The sequence below is a fragment of the Rattus norvegicus genome, chromosome 13 (assembly GCF_021556685.1).
Source record: "Rattus norvegicus strain SHRSP/BbbUtx chromosome 13, alternate assembly SHRSP_T2T, whole genome shotgun sequence".
NCBI lineage: Eukaryota > Metazoa > Chordata > Mammalia > Rodentia > Muridae > Rattus > Rattus norvegicus.
In genome coordinates, this window is record NC_141546.1 from 20,058,783 (window position 1) to 20,082,183 (window position 23,401).

Below are 23,401 nucleotides of genomic sequence, written 5' to 3' on the forward strand. Positions count from 1 at the left end.
GGCGTTGTGTGCTTTGTCTGGGCATGGGTCAAGATTTAAACCCCAACATTGGTGGCCCAAATGGGAGATTGTTCTTTCCCTGCCTACATGGCCTGTCAACCCACTGCTGCACAGGTTAGGCCTTTCCCATCGTGTGCCTCCTCCGCCCGCTGCTGCTCGAGGAGAGCCGTGGGCTGCGGTGGGAGGGCTGTAGACACAAGCTCATGTGGCAGTGCCAACCTGCCCACAGTGGTCATAGTCGCTCTCTATGGACCAAGTGCTAGTACAGGCTGTGGAGGGGAGAAATGGAGCCAAGCACTGCTTCTGCAAGCACGACCCTAAATCACCACTGCATGCCTCCTGCTATTACATCCACTGACGTTTCCACATGCACCACCTGAACTCAATTGCAGCTGCTGCCTCTGCTATGCCATCTATGCCACCCAAAAACCACCACCATCTGCTGGCTGCTGTGAGACTCAAGGCTTCCACCACATGAGTTTCTGCTTCAGGTAGCACACATTCAGACTTCAGCCTGTATCGCTACCCTCTGTGGTTCATGATATGGTACCAGTTCTTGCCACCTAGACATACCCTCCTAAACCACATGATCGCTCTTCTCCAGAAATTCATCAATTTTATGGGATCTTCACAATTACTGCCAACAGTCTGGTAAATGGAAAGAGATTCTTTATGCCTAAACATTCATATACCTTCACTGCAACCCCTCTCTGTGTTTTGCTTCCTGTGGCATCCTGCTGAGGTAAACTGTGTCCCAGGTACTGGCTGGTCAGTCGAACAAGCCTCCCCATCGCTGTGATGAGAGTGCCCTCTTCAAGCAAGTGCTTTCTTTATCTCAGTGCTTGACTTTCCATGATGTACATAAGATTTTAGGGGTGCATTCTTGATCTTGGAGCTAACTTTGCTGCCCTTGGGGATGGATCCTTTCAGTGACCCTCATTCTAGGACCTTTTCCCTTGGGTGAGATTCCACCACACTCTCTCTCTCTCTCTCTCTCTCTCTCTCTCTCTCTCTCTCTCTCTCTCTCTCTCTTTCTCTCTAAGACAGTTTAAAATGCCAGGCCAGGCCTGGATAAACTGCTCTCTGGCTCAGGAGTGCTTGTTCTAAGTGTAGCACCAACACTTGTAGGGAAAATTAATAATCCCTATTCTCACTCACAGATCTATCTGTCTTCTCTGCCTGTCCCCATTTCCTGGGATGTTTTGGTCTAATTTACACTATGCAAAAAACACTATCTCTGTCTGACCCCATCCCCAGGCCTTCCCCACCTCCTGTTTTCACTGCTGCTGCACTCCTTTAGCCCCTGGTTCACAGCAGCAGGAAAAGCAAGTCTGGACCTGCCTCTTTCATCCTGTCATGTATTCTGTTTCATCCTGGAATTTGCTCCTGTGCTCAGCTCAGCCAGCCACAGCCTCAAGGAAAACAGCTTTCACACTGTCTTTTCCAGCATGATGACACTGCCATCCATGCACCAGGGACTCAGGTGCAGTCACCGCTCCTTTGCTCTGCAGAATTTTCATTCCTACCCTGTCTTGATATATGATCCTTACTAATAATTTACTTCCTGAGGAACATCAGCAAGTTTGGGAGCAGGCAAGAATACATGCACACAGACATACCCAATTGGATCTGAGGCAGTACCTGACCAAGACCACTAATGGAGCTATAATCTCACAGGTGGTATTTAGCCAGAGATAGATTCATGACCTGTCTCCTTGCTCATTTTTATAGGGCATTCTTAAGACAAGTGAATTTAAAAAACTACAAAAGGTCATCAGGGAAAAACAGGAAAACCAATCCCAATTTGTAGAACGCTTTACAAAGGCTTTATTACAATGCACTAATTTAGACCATAAAAAATCAAGAAGGTAAGCAACTTCTGATGACCTATTCCTCTTTCCATAGCTACCCAAACCTAAAGGACAAACTTAGAAAGCTAGAGAGGGGGCCCCTAAATCCACAGGCAGAAATTTTGGTGCTAGCATTTAAAGTACCAAGGGAGAGATGAAAAAGCTCACAGACTAAAATACCATATGCTGGCAAAGGCTGTCTGACCAGAGTCAGCCACTGCTCGGAAATCCTGGCCTTCTGAGGCTAAGGGAACTACTAAGCTCCTGCTACATGTATGGTTGACAAAGTCATTGGTTAAGGGCGTTCCCTAACTTCCACAAACCATGCGGCTATGTTCCAGGTGACATCCAAACCCTCCAGTGGATATCCTAGGCTTGGCTATGGATGACTGAAGGAGCCTGAGTTCCCTGGACCTGACCACTGACATCACCAGCAGAGTCCTGGGTAGCCATCATGGTATGTGGGCAACCTATCTCCTTTCTCTTGGAAACTGGAGCCACTGACTCTGTCCTAACAGAGTTTTGGGGACCCACTTCTCTCTCCCATTTCCCCATTGTCTGGGTAAGGAGTAACCTTACCTTCTTCACCAAAGCCCACTGCTTAGTTACATTTTTAGGTGTGTACCTCTCACCTATTCCTTTTTAATAGTGCCAACACTGTCCCCTCATAGGGAAGTAGTCAGAGATCACGATGACCCTATTAATGCTCCACCATTGCTTTTCTACTTTTTCTTTTTTTACTTAACCAAAATGGGGGAATGTTGGTATTCTGTCTAAACTTCACCTCCACGGCTACCTGGCAATAGCCAGGTATGCTCTGCCCCACAATTCCCTGGTAACAGCTAGCTCCTTAAAGCTGGGGCTCCATAAAGTGGGTTCCTTACACCCGCCTCTCCCTCTTTCTCTCTCTTTGTCTGCTGCTCTGCTCTCTTCCCTTCTCTTCTCTTCCCACCCACCCCTTTCTCCCCACATGCCCATGCCTGGCCTCCTTTGTTTCTCTCCCATCTACTCTTCTTTTCTCATTAAACCTCTCCATGTGGAACTATGTTGGGTCTGTGTGCTTTGTCCATGTGCAGGCCTAGATTTAACCCCCAATGAGTACTATGTCCAGTTTTCTGAGAAACAGGCAGACTAATTTCTAGAGTTGTTGTCCCATCTTGCAATATAACCTAGAATATAGGAGTCTTCTTCTTTCTACACATCTTTGCCAGCATCTACTGTCACCTGAGATTTTGATCTTAGCCATTTTGATTGGTGTGAGGTAGTATCTCAGGTTTATTTTGATTTGTATTTCCCTGATGACTAAGGATTTTTGAACATTTCTTTATGTGCGTGGGCTCTGCCAGAGTCCTAGTGCTACAGATGAGGATGGTTGCAGCTAACCATTGGAATGCGCATGAGGACCCCAGTGGAGGAGTTTAAGAAAACACTGAAGGAGCTGAAGTGATTTGCAACACCATAGGAAGAATATCGACCAACCAGTGCTCACCAGAGCTCCCCAGGAATAAACAACCCACCAATGAATACACATGGTGGGACCCATGACCCCAGCCATTTATGCAGCAGAAGATGGCATTGCCAGCATCAATAGGAGGAAAATCTCCTGATCCTGTGATGGCTAGTTTCCCCCAATGTAAAGTAATGCAAGGGTGTTGAAGATGGAGTGAGAGGGTGGGCATGGAATATTCCTAATAGAAACAGGGGCAGGAAGAAAGGGTATTGGAGAGGGGTCAAAAGCAATTACATTTGAAATATAAATACATAAAATATCTAATACATAATATACACATATAAATATATACATAATATACATATAATGTATATTATGTATATATGCATATGGGTATGCATATATGCATATATGTATATACATAAATATATGTGTATGTGTACATAATATATACATATATGTTTTTTAATTTTATTTTTATAAATTTCATATATATGTGTTAGGTCCTAGATTAAGTCTATATTTAGTCACAAAGAACTCAAAATATTTTATTTTACACTTCATTCATTTTTATTCTATGTGTATTTGTAGTTTGACTTCATGTCTGTTTATATGTCATGTGTGTGTAGTATCTATAAAGGCCAGAGGAGTGATTCAGATCCCTTAGGACAGAACTTACACATTGTTGTGTCCTATCACATGGGTTACAGTGACTAAAATTAGGCCCTATGAGAAAAACCAGTGGCCTTAACTGCTGAACCATCTTTTTAGACCTCCTTTACTTTCAAAGAATATACAGAGACTTTGAAGCTTTTGTATATATGAATACTTATAATTTATATTTATGCCTTTAGCTAAGTTCTTAAAGGAGAAAACCCAGTATTAAGAACCATTGAATTCTTTACTGACCATGAGAAAGCCATGATCTAGTTCTGTTTTTTGACCTTCTCTTTCAACTTCACCTCAAATTATCAGAGATTGTGTTGACTTAGTGTAGCCTGTTTTATTAAGCTTGTTTCATGGATGGACCACCCTGTGCTAAAGGCAGAGTATCAATAATCTCAGGAATGGATCCAAACTCAAGGTTGTTTACAGAGTTGTGGGTCCAGGAAAGACAGTTTTCAATAAGAGAATTAGCTAAGGTTTTGTAGTTTGTGAGTTAACGCATATGTTTTTATTATTCACCATAAAGTCAGAAACGTGCTTCATCTCAGAACATTTTCACCAGCAGGAATGAAATAAGGTCAGTCCATTTTGTTTTCAAAACTCTTATTAGGTAAAGTGTTCTCACTATATATGGATCAAAGGCCAGCAACCATAATTTAATGCTCAAAAAACTATGGAACTGCACCAGAGTCACACATATTAAACTCAGAACTTGACTCACGATTCCTTTTATTGCTTTTACAAAGTAGAAACGTAATCTTTTTTTTTACGTAAAAGTCTAGTCAAATTAAAATGAAAATATGGGTGACAATGATAAAATGTAACTAGAAAACAAACATTCCCTTTATCATCTGGAAGTTAAGGCTGAAATTTCACAGCTGGAATATTTGTCAAAGAAAGCTCAGCTAATGAAAGGAGGGTTATGATCACAAATATAAAGCAAATTTTTTTCTGCATAGGGAAAACCCCTGCTTTTAACAGACTGTCACAGTAAGGATGCTGCTGAAAAAAATCCTGCAACAAAGCTTATCTAAAATCTAGATATATCTAAGAACCAGGGTGTCTTTTTTGGGAGTGTTACTTGATTTGATTACAATTGTGTGGCATTTAGTACAGTCTTATATTAAACACAGTCTATTCCTTCAGCCACTCTTTCTATAAGATAGTGATCAGAAAAAAAACATGCCTTGAAGTAAACTTAACTCAAAGATTTCTGTCCTAAAAAGCTCCTATACTGAAGTGCATCTGCCCTAGGAAATCCTATCAGAATAACAATGGTTCAGGTGTCCCATGCTATTTGAATATGTAGCTGATTTATATTCATGTATATAGAAAATACCTTTTGTAAGAAGAAGATTTCAGCCATTATTGTATAAACTTAGCAGACTAGGAGAGGTATATCATTCTATTTTGAAATCTGGAGATGATAAACTACATTTGCCGTATCTTTTTTTCCAGAAACTATTTTCATCCGACCTAAATTACAAAGCTGTGTGTGGAAAATTGATCATTCAGACAAAATCTGTTGAAGCACAAATTTTGGCTTCTCAGAGTGAAAACCAGAAAATGTCCAGTATAACTGAAGTTAGGCATTTGCCTTTTATGAGGCACTAACAATTCAAGATGCTTTATACATATCATTTGGATTTCTTAATTTGTCATTATTATAACTGGAAACATGATGTAAAAGATTTCTTCTTTAATGCTCCATTCTTGCTACCAGCACCTTATTGAAAATTTCTAAGGTGTTAACATCTATACTTTTATTATCAATCCTATGACATTTGGTTCTGCAAATAAACAAAACCTACCATTCACTGAAAATAGCAATTTCTAAGAGAAGAAAGCACTTGCTTCTCTTGGCTTCCAGAAAACTGAAAAGGCAGCATTCTGTTTTGGCAATCCTTTATTACTCAGGATACAGATTGAATTGGAAAGAAAGAGTTAATATACCATGACAAAATGTTCAGACAGAGCATGTATTCATTACCATCTTCTAACATGTAACAGGAGCATTTTTTTTAAACCATGGCAAACATTATTACTACCTTTCAATTTACCTGCAAAGTGAATGCTGTCTAAGTTTGTGAGCATAATCTAACCAGATGGATCCAAGGCTTTGTGTATGAGAAGCAGCATGCTAAGTAATCACGTGGACTTTCACCACATAGATATATTTTGTGTTATTTAAATGACTATTTGATTTTCAAGGGAAGAATAAAGAAGAAAACTGGAATCCCGTTTAGAGGACTTAACAAGAAAGCTCGGAGTAGTATTCCACCAGGAGTTCCCAAATTTTTTGATCTACAACTCCTGCAAACGATGAGTAGAAGTAAATCCAAACTCTTCATCATTATTTGTGGAGAGAATTTGGTGAATATTAATACACAGATTATATATATAGAAAATTAGCATATCTTTTCTCCAAGGAAAAAAAATTCCAACATACATTTCCGTCCTGAAATAACACATAGAATGTGAAGGATGAATGTGATTTAAAAACAGATAAAAAAGAAAGTTTAAAAAAAAGGAAGGAAGGAAGGAAGGAAGGAAGGAAGGAAGGAAGGAAGGAAGGAAGGGACAAAGGAACTAAGGCAAGCAAAGGATATTAAAAGATACTGAAGCAAGGAAAATTGGCTAGTTACTGTAGAAATTAAATAATGATCCAGAAAGCCCAATGGGTTTTGGGATTCTTTTACCAATTAGCCCAAGTAAAGGAGCCACAGTTTGGGGAGTTAGCCTATCATTAGAAACCAAAAAGAAATGGACAAAAAGTAAGTTTTGTTTATGCATACACATTCTGTTTCATCTATTAGGGAGAAGTTTACAAAATTATCCACTACCTTTATATACATAATGCAATAACCAGAACAGATCTCCCCTCAAATAAAACTCAAGGAGATCTCTGACCCTACCCCCATAGATGACATGCATGTAGTTAAGAATATAAGGATACAGTGAATACACTTATCTCTTATTGGAAAAAGACACCCCTTCCCTCTTGAAGGCATGAAAACTCAGGGGAAGGGGGAGTTCTAATTTGAATCACAAGCTAAAATTAACAGAAGACAAGAAAAAAAATTAATAAATGGTTGGATTTTCAGACAAGAAATAAAAACAAGTTTTAAAGCAACAATCGCAAACATAATGAAATGAGGAGCTTTGAACTATCTTCAAAATATATAAAACAATCTTCGTAGAATTGCAAGAAGGTACAGAATTCTTATATAACGATCAAATAAAAGTTCATGCCTAAATAACAGATCAAGGGGAAATATGGGAAATAGTCCAAAGGATTACTGGGTTACATTAGCAGCTGAATATCTATGACAGAGAAGAGAAAGAGAAGACTGAAACACAGAAAACATGAATGAGTTAATTTATGTGACAGACAAATAACATTTAAAAATTGTATTTTTAATATGCTTATTTACAATTTACTGTCAAAATATGACTTGGCATATGAAGATATGCAGAGCCTAGAATGGGACAAAATTGTGAAATTTCTTAAATCTTAAAGGCAGAATAAGCACAGGATGCATAAGCCCAATACAGAGGATGTCCTCATTTACAGGAAGTAAAGTCCATTTGTGGAGGACACAATTATACCTCCATCTTCATTGTACCATTGCTCACAGCAGCCAGAATATGGAAGAAAGAACCATTGATATTTGTGACCCCTAAAGTAAACAAATTACATGAAGTCAGAAAATCTAGACTCAGACATAGAAAACCTGTGTGATTTAATTTGTATGTTGGAGTCTAAAATGCTAGGATCATAGATGAGGAGGATGAAATTGTCAGAGTTAGTGTTAAGGAATAGAATAGTGTTGCTTATTCTAACAGAGTAAATAAATTCTAGGTATCTGAGAGATATCCTGGTTTTTATAAATAGTACAAATGCACTGATTACTTGGAAACCTGTATCTTAACCATTCTTATCAGACATGAAGACAAGCTATATATCATAACTAAAAGAGGATAGTAACTAGTTCACAGTGCATACATATATAAATCATCAATTAAGTGCCATAAATACAATTGTTGTACCATAAAACCATGAAAAAAATCATTTTAGATTACAAAATGCTGATTTTCTTTTACATGTAATCTAAAAGATAAATGATGTTACAACATTCATTGTGAATATATAAAGCTGTGATAAATTATAAGACATATGCTGGCTGATGGTAGCTTTCTGTCCTGGCTGTAATAAAGCTGTATATGCTTGAACTTTTTTTCAGAAATAAACTTTAGGAATTCTGATGCATTGTTTATGAACTTTGTGCAGCCATCAGCATAAGTTAATATATGCTAGATATGGTACGAATGTGTTACCACCCTTCTTATGTTCATATGTTTTATTGCAACAGCTTGGTCAAAACCCAGTGTTTAAAACAGTTTATTTCTTGATAAGATTACTGCTCTTGTAGGTTCTACTTTCACACTAGGAAGGAGATTCCAGATGCACAATGACATATGTCCCCAGCCTTGTGTGAATTGCATCTAACATGTACTGCTTGTTCCTCTGCCATAAAAATGTCTTTATTTATTTATTTTTTATCACAAACAGCTTTATTTAATTTAGCCCCTTCATGTCCAAGTAAACCAATCATCTGTTATTTCCAGGAAGATCAACCTCCAGATAACGGAGGCTGATGGTTAGGAAGGAGATAGCTTTGGTTTTTTTTTATTCCTATGTATGTTCTCATCTTAATTTATGGTAAAATAATTTGTAAAACACCTATAGTATTAAAGGTAAATATTGTTTGAAATTACAGGTCAATATGGATGCATTATCTCTGAGCAGAACACATGTTTAAAAATATATTAAGGCTATAGTATCAAAGATAACAAGAGGAGATATCCTTAGATTTTACTGTAGCAAAACATAAAAGAATGAGTTTGTGAAGTTTAGGTGCTTACTCTACAACAGGCAATTATCAGGGTTAAAATATATGCAGCTAGGAGAATAGTCTACAAAAGTCAGTACAATGGTATGTACTGAAAATCTCTTTGCTGGAAAGGTGGGAGATATATGCATACCTGGAGTTCCCTGGGCAGCAAGATTAGCTAAATTAGTGACCCTCTATTCCCACTCATGGAGAATATGAATTTAACCAGAAGAGGAAGAAGAAGAAGTAGAAGAAGAAGAAGAAGAAGAAGAAGAAGAAGAAGAAGAAGAAGAAGAAGAAGAAGAAGAAGAAGAAGCAGCAGCAGCAGCAAATGTTTATGAACACAACCAGATTGGCCTCTGACCTTCACAAACAGACATGCATTCATGGCTACAGTTGCACATGACACTTGTATACGTGAGCACACGTGTGCACGCAAACACACACACACACACACACACACACACACACACACACACACACCCCTGCTCACAATTGCAGCATGCAGCAAATAAACCCAGAAATCATGCCACATTCTCTTCAACAATGAGCCCCAATCAGGACTAATCAGAAACTTACAACTTCATAATAGTTTGCCTCTATTACAAACCTAGGACCCAGGAAAGCTAAGTATCTCTTTAAAGATTCATTTTTTTCAATTATGTGTATAAATGGGGTGTGGGTGTAGAACTAGAGTTTTAAAAAGGTTACTCATTGTCAGAGTCCGGATGTGCAGGGCCGAACGTACCTGAGGGAGAGCCAGAGATAGGACTTGCTGGACCAGCTATCAGCCCCAAGGACACTGACCATCCATAGCCACTTCCTTCACTCCCCAGAAGTGAGTCACCCCCCTGAGTGAGATGAGCCACCCTACCCGCGCTGCTGAGCTGCTAGGTAGCACGTACTCCTTGCTGATGTAATTTCGCGCCGAAAGTAACTGTGAACCATTTGAACTGACTAATCATGTGTAACCGCGCGAATGCCCCTAACCTCCCCTATATAAACCCCGGAGTTTGGAGGCTCTGGGTCGATTCCTCTGTCTCCTGTGTGGGATACGTATCGACCCGGGATACCGCTAATAGGGATCTCGTTAATAAAAGCTACCTCTTGCTGTTACATCAAGACCGGCTACTCGTGATTCCTGGGGGCACCCCACCCCACGATTGGACCGAGAGACACGGCTCCCCGTTTAGGGGTATGCTCTTTCATGGGAATTATGCACAGTTGAATCCATACAGGAGGTCAGAAGACAGTGTAACATCTTCTGTAGTTAATGTTACAGGTTGTGAATGACATGGCATGTGTGTGGAAAAACAGAGGTCCTTCATAACAACAGTACATACATTTACCTGCTAACATCTAAACATCTCTAGCCTCCAGGTAATTCTTCAAACCACATTGGCTGTCTCCATTCTATCCAGTCCTCTTCTAGTTTTCCCATGTGCATTATACATATCCAGTCTCTTAAGATTACTGTGAATTGTCAACTTGACACAATCTTGAATAAGACAAAAAGAAACTCTCAATGAGGGGTTGTATAGATGATGTTAATTAAGGTGAGAACAACTGCCCACTGTTGGCAGCATCATTTTCATGGGCAAAGGGTCATGAACAGTGAAAAATAAAGCGGAGAATGCATATATGAATGCTCTGCCCATCTTTGATAGGGATACTGTGTGGAAACCTCCTTCTTGTTACTGTGATTTTGTTTTCTTACAGTATTGAGCTCTAGTCTAAATTGTGAACAAATAAACCGTTTCTCCTTAAATTGCATCGGGAGGCTATTTTTTCATAGCAAGAGTAAAAGAAGACAAAACAATAGCATATCCGAGCCAACTGTCACTTTATATTTTAATTTGTTTACTCCTGTTACAGTTTGAATACAAAATGTTCTCCTCACTCTTTAGTGAAGACATGGTGATCTTGAGAAGATGGTGTTATTTTGGGAAATAATAGGAACTTATAGAGAATATGTAACTCATGGAGGCTGTTCTAGTCCTTTTCTCTTATGCTTTAGATGTTTATATATTAGCAGGTAAATGTATGTACTGTTGTTACAAGGAGCCTCTTTTTTTTTTTCACACCCATGCCATGTCATTCATAACCTGTAACTTTAACTCCAGGAGATGTTACATTGTCTTCTGCCCTCCTATGGGGATGCACCTGTCTCTGCATCCTATCCACCATGTGGTGAGTAGCATTGTTCTGTTGCATGTTACCTCTCTTTATATCATGAGGTTTTGAACCTTAACAGACAGAAAATCAATATAGCAAAGACTTTGTGATCAAATACCTGAAACTCCAAAGTCAATTATCACTCCCATGAACTGCTCTGTAAGTATTTTATCAATATCTAACACAACACCTATATCAGGTATTGGTTCAGAAATAGGTTCATATTACATAAGTCTGATTTACTTGCTATGTGTGTGTATATTGGTGTCTGTGTGTGTGTGAGTAAAAGAGGGAGGGTTAAATATGAGTGCTGTCTCTGTATTTAATATATGTGAATGTTATCACATTTACCCATGTATGTGCCTGTGTAGATGCCAGAGAAAGAATTCAATGTCCTGCTGAATGTCTCTTATTGAACATGAGGCTCTAGGTATTAGCTACAATGGACAGGAAGTTCCCGCAGACATAACATGACTGAGATTATAGGCATACAGTGATGGATGGCTTTACTTTTTGTTGTTTTATTAGTTTGTGTGTGTGTGTGTGTGTGTGTGTGTGTGTGTAAATGTGTGTGTAAATGTAGCTGAAGGTATACACATGAGGGTAACTGCCATGATAGGACAGAAGAGGGCATCAGGGCCATGGGACCTGCAGTTACAGCATGCTACAAGTGTCTTGATGACATGAGTATTGAGAACTAAAGTCACATCCTGTATAAGAATACATACTTTTAGCCTCTGAGACTTCCCTCCTATCCCATTATGTTTGATTTTGGTTGTGTGTTTGGTTTGTTTTGATGTTGGTACTGAAAATAAAATTAGGTCATAATGATTACAACAAAAGTCTATCCTTTCAGCCTCAGCTCTGTTAGTTTCCCATGATAAATGACTTCAATGATGTCCTCACATGTACTATTAAATATGTTTCTTTAAATCATCTATAAAGGATGATATCATCACTTTCACTCATGTGAACTTTTGCTACAGAGACCACCAGACACCTATTTACCCAGATAGGTCATGAAGAATCAATCAAAGAAATAATCCTACTCAAGTCTAGTTTGATGAACCAAAGTGTTTAATTAGATTTATTTATAGAAACATGGTTAAGGTATTTCTTCCAAGAACATGAGTGAGGAGTTATTTAGAGGAACATGGCAACTTTTAGAGATGTGGATACATTATTGAAGAAAAAAAATAATTCTCCCCTAATGATGCTGCCAAAAATTGTCAGAAAGGGGTGTAGCATAATAGGTCCCTTTCCAGAACTAATAATCATTCATATTACTCATGTCTATATTACTCAGGTATGGGTAAGCCTTCACGATCACTTCTTCCATCCATAATGTGCCAGACCTTGTGCAGGTCTCCTATTAGTTGTTATAGCTACTGAGAATTCAATAGAGCAGAAGCTACACAATGCATGAAGGCCAGCCATTCCACAACATATCCTCTCTAGGACCTGAGGTAAAAGGCTTTGGGGAATATTAGATGATTTGCATTAGATTAGTGTTCTTAGAAAGATACTCTGAAGAAATATCTCATATTCTTCCCTCCCTAGGAGGTATAGAGAAAAGAACTGATTGATAATCTGTAAGTACATCTTCACCGATCTTGAACTCTGTACTGCTGTGCTTTTGGTTGTCCCAATGAAATACTGATATAATCTAATCTATTATATCCTATGCTTTTTACATCATCCAGCAAATGGAGAGCTGTCAGTCTGACAATGGCTAGTGTTGGTGAACCTTCAGTCTTAGCTGATCTGTGCTTGTTAGCTTCCAGTATATTAATACTAAGCTAGTGATTGAGAATAAATTATTTTATTAGATTCATCTGTGAAAATTTAATTAATTTTTTGTTTTCTTCAATGAATAGTATGAAAAATGTTGATTATTTTTAAAAGTAAAACATCACATAATTACTACCAACAACAATTGCTGCTAATATGATCTCTGTGTGAAGCTTTAGTCTTTATTTTCATGGTATCAGTCTGAGCTTGTTGTAACAGTATTTGACTAAATTTCAAATAAATTAATAATTTTAAATAACAGTGTGTTTCAGTAAAAATAGGACAATGCTTCCTGAGGACATATTTTCTCTGCAAGACAAAGTAGTATGGAAAACATACCATGAGTTGCTTTTGAAAGCAAACAAATTATGAATTTGAACAAATAAGTTTAGATTATTAAAACAAGAATTGTAATTTCAACAGTTCCTCATGGCTCTACCACCTGAGAAGAACTGTACAAAATAATCCACCTAAACTTGGTTATCTAGGTCTTCTCATTATTTCTTAGCCACAGAAGTATTTTCTACAAATATGTTTGTCTTAGAAACACCAATCAAATTCTTTAGACCTTGCATGTAGCAGGCTAAAATGAACAACCTCATAATATGTTTAACACTTTTGATCTTTCAGCTATTTAACTACTGCACAAATGATAACATGGCCCAAATATGACAATATTAAAAATAGTGTTTAGATGTAGGTATTCCTTTTGAAACTGAAAAATTCAGTTAAATGATGGTCAGTAAAGTTGTTGGATAGGCACAACAGGAAAGTTGGTGGACAAGAGGCAAGTTCAAATTAATTCAAATGAATCATTCTGAAGAGAAAATAATGTGCAGCAAATTTATCACGACATATAATAGTTTTAGAGAGTGGAAAAGAGGATAGAATAAGGGACAGAGGAGTGAGAGAGAACCTAGCAACTTAATAAGCTTGCAACTAATAAGACATTGTCAACTTAATTAAGAAGATCATCTCAATGGAACTTCTTACCAGTTCTCACAATTACTGTCATTACCCTTAGTGAATACCAAATATGGAAGCTGCAATTTCATAGTCATTCTTTCTTAAATCATTTTGATAATTTTCTATATACCATCTAATTCTCAAAAATTTTATTTATAAAGACCCAAAGATGGTCTGTCTCTCCTATCCCTGTGACTCACCCTATCTGGATGAGACAGATGTTACCTTTTCAAATTTCTGTCTCTATCCTTCCTCCCTTAATCCAGCCCAATTCAAGCACTAGTTGTCATGGGGAACTAGTGCATCCATACTTACCAGTGTTCCAGCATTATCTGGGACAACCCAGCTTAGTTTTGATATGCTCAGAATTTAGAAAATCCCCACTCTCTCCACAAAGCCAGCTTTCATGCTTATTCCCTGACATAAATTTAAACCAACCAACAAACAAAATCTCATTTGACAGTCAAAGCTAAAAATGACTGCCTTGTTTGAGAAAGTTCTCACTAAAAATCAGAAAGCCATTTTGTCAAAGGCAGTTGGGGTGGAAAGAAAAATGACTCTAGAGAAAAAGTATTTGTGGGATATGAAAATAAATCTGTTTGGAAACATTTCTAATGTACTGTCCTGACTCACTGTAATTTATTATGGTTTTGAAGGAGTATATTGACACAGAGAAGACAAAACAAGTATAAAATATGTTGAAAAGAGAAAATGAAAAAATATAAGGTGTCAAGAAAAGATCAGGCAGACAGACAAGAAAAGACTATGTCTAAGACCTGAAAACAACCTCACCCAAAGCAAAAATAAACCTTTGCAAAGAATATCACAATGGGGAAGCATCTTGTTAACAGGGATCTGAATAGTTTCCATGGACTGACAATAAGCTTTTCTGCTGTAATTCACTGTTTTCCTTTAGATACTGAAAGAATGGTCAGAAAGGATTTGGTATTCATTATAAGGAAACAGCCCTAAGTCCTGATCCTTTGTCAACTTGAGCATCTTCTGAGGCACAAGTCAAGAAGAGATTTAAAGCAAGAAACATGACTTCAGGTTACAGTTACATTGTCTTCCAGTAAAATGCACAGGCGTACTTTTGGAAGACAGCATCTTAAATTCTAATATGATGAAAAGTGTTAAGAGACCTTTCGTTAAAGATGCCAACTTGTTGGCAGACAATAAAATGAGACATTTAAAGGCCCACAACCTGACTAGATTTTGACTGTTTTAATCATTATGTTAAGTCCCAAAGTATATTTTTTCAATGTTTTATAACTTATTTGGTATTGAAGAGAAATAGCAGCCCTTTCACATAATATTAAATACAAAGTAAATTTACTCCCACCACACATATATCATTGACCAGGCAGCACATTTGTAATCTGGCTTGTCTTTATTCTACCACCTAGCTCTTTAATACCATAGTCGCACATGAATTCCCATGTGCTTCAGAGCAGTAAGTTATCACTTGTCATGCAGTAATGAAGACCATATGATTTAAGAAATTATAGGCTGGAGATAGGGTTCAGTTCCCTACAAATGTGCTGGAAGTATTTGTACTTTATCATTTCATTCACTCAAGAAATCACTACTTTACCTAGTCAGTCTTTCACTGACAATTTACTCTGTATTTTCCCTCTAATTTGCACACATTGAATGCTTCATTTTGACAATACTTTTAAGAAAATCAAAGCTATTCCACTACATAGATAATCAGATATGGTACAATCTAGGTTCTAAAATCTGGAGCTGTAAAATGCTCTTTACTAAGTTATATTTACATTTACTAAATTGACCAAAGGATTACTTTCTCTTCCTGAAGTCCTAAAATATCTCTTTATTAGTAAAACTTTAAAAAAACCGATAGTTAAATCAATTTTAATACGTGATTAACATTTTGTAGGCTATTACACAAAGACAAACACTTTATTAAGAATTATCTGGCCCGGCCCGCAGCAGCTCTCTGCTCCCAGACCCGGTGAGAGACAGACCCAACCGCCTGGTCAGGTGGGCACTCCTGAGGCTGCAGAGCGGAAGAGACCACCAACACTGCTCACCCCTGCCCACATCCCTGGACCAAGAGGAAACTGTATAAGGCCTCTGGGCTCCCGTGGGGGAGGGCCCAGGAGCGGCAGGACACCTGCCTGAGACACCTCCGAAACCTGAAAGAAACAGACCGGATAAACAGTTCTCTGCACCCAAATCCTGTGGGAGGGAGAGCTAAACCTTCAGAGAGGCAGACAAGCCTGGGAAACCAGAAGAGACTGCTCCCTGCACACACATCTAGGACGCCAGAGGAAAAGCCAAAGACCATCTGGAACCCTGGTGCACTGAAGCTCCCGGAAGGGGCGGCACAGGTCTTCCTGGTTGCTGCCGCTGCAGAGAGCCCCTGGGCAGCACCCCACGAGTGAACTTGAGCCTCAGGACCACAGGTAGGACCAAATTTTCTGCTGCAAGAAAGCTGCCTGGTGAACTCAAGACACAGGCCCACAGGAACAGCTGAAGACCTGTAGAGAGGAAAAACTACACGCCCGAAAGCAGAACACTCTGTCCCCATAACTGACTGAAAGAGAGGAAAACAGGTCTACAGCAATCCTGACACACAGGCTTATAGGACAGTCTAGCCACTGTCAGAAATAGCAGAACAAAGTAACACTAGAGATAATCTGATGGCGAGAGGCAAGCACAGGAACCCAAGCAACAGAAACCAAGACTACATGCCATCATCGGAGCCCAATTCCCCCACCAAAACAAACAAGGAATATCCAAACACACCAGAAAAGCAAGATCTAGTTTCAAAATCATATTTGATCATGATGCTGGAGGACTTCAAGAAAGACATGAAAACACTTAGGGAAACACAGGAAAACATTAATAAACAAGTAGAAGCCTACAGAGAGGAATCGCAAAAATCCCTGAAAGAATTCCAGGAAAACACAATCAAACAGTTGAAGGAATTAAAAATGGAAATAGAAGCAATCAAGAAAGAACACATGGAAACAATCCTGGATATAGAAAACCAAAAGAAGAGACAAGGAGCTGTAGATACAAGCTTCACCAACAGAATACAAGAGATGGAAGAGAGAATCTCAGGAGCAGAAGATTCCATAGAAATCATTGACTCAACTGTCAAAGATAATGTAAAGCGGAAAAAGCTACTGGTCCAAAACATACATGAAATCCAGGACTCAATGAGAAGATCAAACCTAAGGATAATAGGTATAGAAGAGAGTGAAGACTCCCAGCTCAAAGGACCAGTAAATATCTTCAACAAAATCATAGAAGAAAACTTCCCTAACCTAAAAAAAGAGATACCCATAGACATACAAGAAGCCTACAGAACTCCAAATAGATTGGACCAGAAAAGAAACACCTCCCATCACATAATTGTCAAAACACCAAACGCACAAAATAAAGAAAGAATATTAAAAGCAGTAAGGGAAAAAGGTCAAGTAACATATAAAGGGAGACCTATCAGAATCACACCAAACTTCTCGCAAGAAACTATGAAGGCCAGAAGATCCTGGACTGATGTCATACAGACCCTAAGAGAACACAAATGCCAGCCCAGGTTACTGTATCCAGCAAAACTCTCAATTAACATTGATGGAGAAACCAAGATATTCCATGACAAAACCAAATTTACACAATATCTTTCTACAAATCCAGCACTACAAAGGATAATAAATGGTAAAGCCCAACATAAGGAGGCAAGCTATACCCTAGAAGAAGCAAGAAACTAATCGTCTCGGCAACAAAACAAGAGAATGAAAGCACACAAACATAACCTCACATCCAAATATGAATATAAAGGGAAGCAATAATCACTATTCCTTAATATCTCTCAATATCAATGGCCTCAACTGCCCAATAAAAAGACATAGATTAATAAACTGGATACGCAACGAGGACCCTGCATTCTGCTGCCTACAGGAAAGACACCTCAGAGACAAAGAGAGACACTACCTCAGAGTGAAAGGCTGGAAAACAACTTTCCAAGCAATTGGTCAGAAGAAGCAAGCTGGAGTAGCCATTCTAATATCAAATAAAATCAATTTCCAACTAAAAGTCATCAAAAAAGATAAGGAAGGACACTTCATATTCATCAAAGGAAAAATCCACCAAGATGAACTCTCAATCCTAAATATCTATGCCCCAAATACAAGGGCACCTACATACGTAAAAGAAACCTTACTAAAGCTCAAAACACACATTGCACCTCACACAATAATAGTGAGAGATTTCAACACTCCACTCTCATCAATGGACAGATCATGGAAACAGAAATTAAACAGTGATGTCGACAGACTAAGAGAAGTCATGAGCCAAATGGACTTAACGGATATTTATAGAACATTCTATCCTAAAGCAAAAGGATATACCTTCTTCTCAGCTCCTCATGGTACTTTCTCCAAAATTGACCATATAATTGGTCAAAAAATGGGCCTCAACAGGTACAGAAAGATAGAAATAATCCCATGCGTGCTATCGGACCACCACGGCCTAAAACTGGTCTTCAATAACAATAAGTGAAGAATGCCCACATATACGAGGAAATTGAACAATGCTCTACTCAATGATAACCTGGTCAAGGAATAAATAAAGAAAGAAATTAAAAACTTTTTAGAATTTAATGAAAATGAAGATACAACATACTCAAACTTATGGGACACAATGAAAGCTGTGCTAAGAGGAAAACTCATAGCGCTGAGTGCCTGCAGAAAGAAACAGGAAACAGCATATGTCAGCAGCTTGACAGCACACCTAAAAGCTCTAGAACAAAAAGAAGCAAATACACCCAGGAGGAGCAGAAGGCAGGAAATAATCAAACTCAGAGCTGAAATCAACCAAGTAGAAACAAAAACGACCATAGAAAGAATCAACAGAACCAAAAGTTGGTTCTTTGAGAAAATCAACAAGATAGATAAACCCTTAGCCAGACTAATGAGAGGACACAGAGAGTGCGTCCAAATTAACAAAATCAGAAATGAAAAGGGAGACATAACTACAGATTCAGAGGAAATTCAAAAAATCATCAGATCTTACTATAAAAACCTATATTCAACAAAATTTGAAAATCTTCAGGAAATGGACAATTTCCTAGACAGATACCAGGTATCGAAGTTAAATCAGGAACAGATAAACCAGTTAAACAACCCCATAACTCCTAAGGAAATAGAAGTAGTCATTAAAGGTCTCCCAACCAAAAAGAGTCCAGGTCCAGACGGGTTTAGTGCAGAATTCTATCAAACCTTCATAGAAGACCTCTTACCAATATTATCCAAACTATTCCACAAAATTGAAACAGATGGAGCCCTACCGAATTCCTTCTACGAAGCCACAATTACTCTTATACCTAAACCACACAAAGACACAACAAAGAAAGAGAACTTCAGACCAATTTCCCTTATGAATATCGACGCAAAAATACTCAATAAAATTCTGGCAAACCTATTCAAGAGCACATCAAAACAATCATCCACCATGATCAAGTAGGCTTCATCCCAGGCATGCAGGGATGGTTTAATATACGGAAAACCATCAACGTGATCCATTATATAAACAAACTGAAAGAACAGAACCATATGATCATTTCATTAGATGCTGAGAAAGCATTTGACAAAATTCAACACCCCTTCATGATAAAAGTCCTGGAAAGAATAGGAATTCAAGGCCCGTACCTAAACATAGTAAAAGCCATATACAGCAAACCAGTTGCTAACATTAAACTAAATGGAGAGAAACTTGAAGCAATCCTACTAAAATCAGGGACTAGACAAGGCTGCCCACTCTCTCCCTACTTAGTCAATATAGTTCTTGAAGTTCTAGCCAGAGCAATCAGACAACAAAAGGAGATCAAAGGGATACAGATCGGAAAAGAAGAGGTCAAAATATCACTATTTGCAGATGATATGATAGTATATTTAAGTGATCACAAAAGTTCCACCAGAGAACTACTAAAGCTGATAAGCAACTTCAGCAAAGTGGCTGTGTATAAAATTAACTCAAATAAATCAGTTGCCTTCCTCTATACAAAAGAGAAACAAGCCGAGAAAGAAATTAGGGAAACGACACCCTTCATAATAGACCCAAATAATATAAAGTACCTCGGTGTGACTTTAACCAAGCAAGTAAAAGATCTGTACAATAAGAACTTCAAGACACTGAGGAAAGAAATTGAAGAAGACCTCAGAAGATGGAAAGATCTCCCATGCCCATGGATTGGCAGGATCAATATAGTAAAAATGGCCATTTTACCAAAAGCAATCTACAGATTCAATGCAATCCCCATCAAAATACCAATCCAATTCTTCAAAGAGTTAGACAGAACAATTTGCAAATTCATCTGGAATAACAAAAAACCCAGGATAGCTAAAGCTATCCTCAACAATAAAAGGACTTCAGGGGGAATCACTATCCCTGAACTCAAGCAGTATTACAGAGCAATAGTGATAAAAACTGCATGGTATTGGTACAGAGACAGACAGATAGACCAATGGAATAGAATTGAAGACCCAGAAATGAACCCACACACCTATGGTCACTTGATTTTTGACAAAGGAGCCAAAACCATCCAATGGAAAAAAGATAGCATTTTCAGCAAATGGTGCTGGTTCAACTGGAGGGCAACATGTAGAAGAATGCAGATCGATCCATGCTTATCACCCTGTACAAAGCTTAAGTCCAAGTGGATCAAGGACCTCCACATCAAAGCAGACACACTCAAACTAATAGAAGAAAAACTAGGGAAGCATCTGGAACACATGGGCACTGGAAAAAATTTCCTGAACAAAACACCAATGGCTTATGCTCTAAGATCAAGAATCGACAAATGGGATCTCATAAAACTGCAAAGCTTCTGTAAGGCAAAGGACACTGTGGTTAGGACAAAACGGCAACCAACAGATTGGGAAAAGATCTTTACCAATCCTACAACAGATAGAGGCCTTATATCCAAAATATACAAAGAACTCAAGAAGTTAGACCGCAGGGAAACAAATAACCCTATTAAAAAATGGGGTTCAGAGCTAAACAAAGAATTCACAGCTGAGGAATGCGGAATGGCTGAGAAACACCTAAAGAAATGTTCAACATCTTTAGTCATAAGGGAAATGCAAATCAAAACAACCCTGAGATTTCACCTCACACCAGTGCGATTGGCTAAGATCAAAAACTCAGGTGACAGCAGATGCTGGCGAGGATGTGGAGAAAGAGGAACACTCCTCCATTGTTGGTGGGATTGCAGACTGGTAAAACCATTCTGGAAATCAGTCTGGAGGTTCCTCAGAAAATTGGACATTGAACTGCCTGAGGATCCAGCTATACCTCTCTTGGGCATATACCCAAAAGATGCCTCATCATATAAAAGAGAAACGTGCTCCACTATGTTCATCGCAGCCTTATTTATAATAGCCAGAAACTGGAAAGAACCCAGATGCCCTTCAACAGAGGAATGGATACAGAAAATGTGTTACATCTACACAATGGAATATTACTCAGCTATCAAAAACGACGAGTTTATGAAATTCGTAGGCAAATGGTTGGAACTGGAAAATATCATCCTGAGTGAGCTAACCCAATCACATAAAGACATACATGGTATGCACTCATTGATAAGTGGCTATTAGGCCAAATGCTTGAATTACCCTAGATCCCTAGAACAAACGAAACTCAAGACGGATGATCAAAATGTGAATGCTTCACTCCTTCTTTAAATGAGGAAAAAGAATACCCTTGGCAGGGAAGGGAGAGGCAAAGATTAAAACAGAGACTGAAGGAACACCCATTCAGAGCCTGCCCCACATGTGGCCCATACATATACAGCCACCCAATTAGACAAGATGGATGAAGCAAAGAAGTGCAGACCGACAGGAGCCAGATGTAGATCGCTCCTGAGAGACACAGCCAGAATACAGCAAATACAGAGGCGAATGCCAGCAGCAAATCACTGAACTGAGAATAGGTCCCCTATTGAAGGAATCAGAGAAAGAACTGGAAGAGCTTGAAGGGGCTCGAGACCCCAAAAGTACAACAATGCCAAGCAACCAGAGCTTCCAGGGACTAAGCCACTACCTAAAGACTATACATGGACTGACCCTGGACTCTGTCCCCATAGGTAGCAATGAATATCCTAGTAAGAGCACCAGTGGAAGGGGAAGCCCTGGGTCCTGCTAAGACTGAACCCCCAGTGAACTAGTCTATGGGGGGAGGGCGGCAATGGGGGGAGGGTTGGGAGGGGAACACCCATAAGGAAGGGGAGGGGGGAGGGGGATGTTTGCTCGGAAACCGGGAAAGGGAATAACACTTGAAATGTATATAAGAAATACTCAAGTTAATAAAAAAAAAAAACAGATACACTCAATCTAATAGAAGAGAAAGTAGGAAAGAGCCTTGAACACATGGGCACAGGCAGAAATTTCCTAAACAGAACTCAAATGGCTCAAGCTCTAAGATCAAGAATTAATAAATGGGACCTCATGAAACTGGAAAGCTTCTGTAAGGTAAAGGACATAGTCAATAAGGCAAATTGGCATCCGACAGATTGGAAAAAAAATCTTCACTAACTCCACTTCTGATAGGGGGCTAGTATCCAAAATATATAAGAACTGAAGAAGCTTACCACCTAAAACCCAAACAACCCAGTCAAAAAATGGGGTATAAACTAAACTGAGAATTCACAATAGAGGAATCTTGAATGGCTAAGAAGCACCTACAGAAATGTTCAAAGTCCTTAATGATCAGAGAAATACATATCAAAACAACCCTGAGATTCCACCTTACACCAGTCAGAACAGCAAAGATCTAAACCTCAAGTGACAACACACGTTGGCAAGGATGTGGAGAAAGAGGAACACTCCTCCTTGCTGGAGGGATTGCAAACTGGTACAACCACTCTGGAAATCAATTTGGACATTCCTCAGAAAATTGGACATAGACCTACCTAAAGAACCAGAAATACCACTCTTGGGAATATACCCCGAAGATGCCCCATAATGCCACAGAGGCACATGTTCCACTATCACATAGGACTTATTTGTGATAGTCAGAAGCTAGAAAAAAATTCAGATTTCCCATGACAGAAGAATGGATACAAAAAATGTGGTTCATTTACACAGTGGAATAGTAATCAGCTATTAAGAATGAGGACATCCTGAGTTTTGCAGGCAAATGGATGGTACTAGAAAATGTCTTCCTGAGTGAGGTAACTCAGAACCAAAAGGACATGCATGGTATGTTCTCAATAAGTGAATATTAGCCAAAAAAAAAAGTAGAGAACACCCAAGATACAGTCCACAGAATGCAAAAAGGTCAACAAGCTGAAGGCCCCAAGTGAGGACACCTCAGTTCCACTTGGGAGGGAGAAGAAAGCATCAAGCAACCCCAAGGAGGGAGGGAATGTCAGGGAAGGGGAAGGGAATGAGAGAGGGGAGAGGGGAACATGATCTGGTATTGAGTGAGGGAAAAGGACTGAAGCCCTGAGGGCCAGCAGAAAGAATGGGAACAGGCGACTTTGGGAGGAAGGAGGTTGGAAGGACCCTTTAGAATGTACCAGAGACCAGGAAAGTGAGAGACTCTCAGGATTCAAAGGGTGGGGGAATCCTAGATGAAAG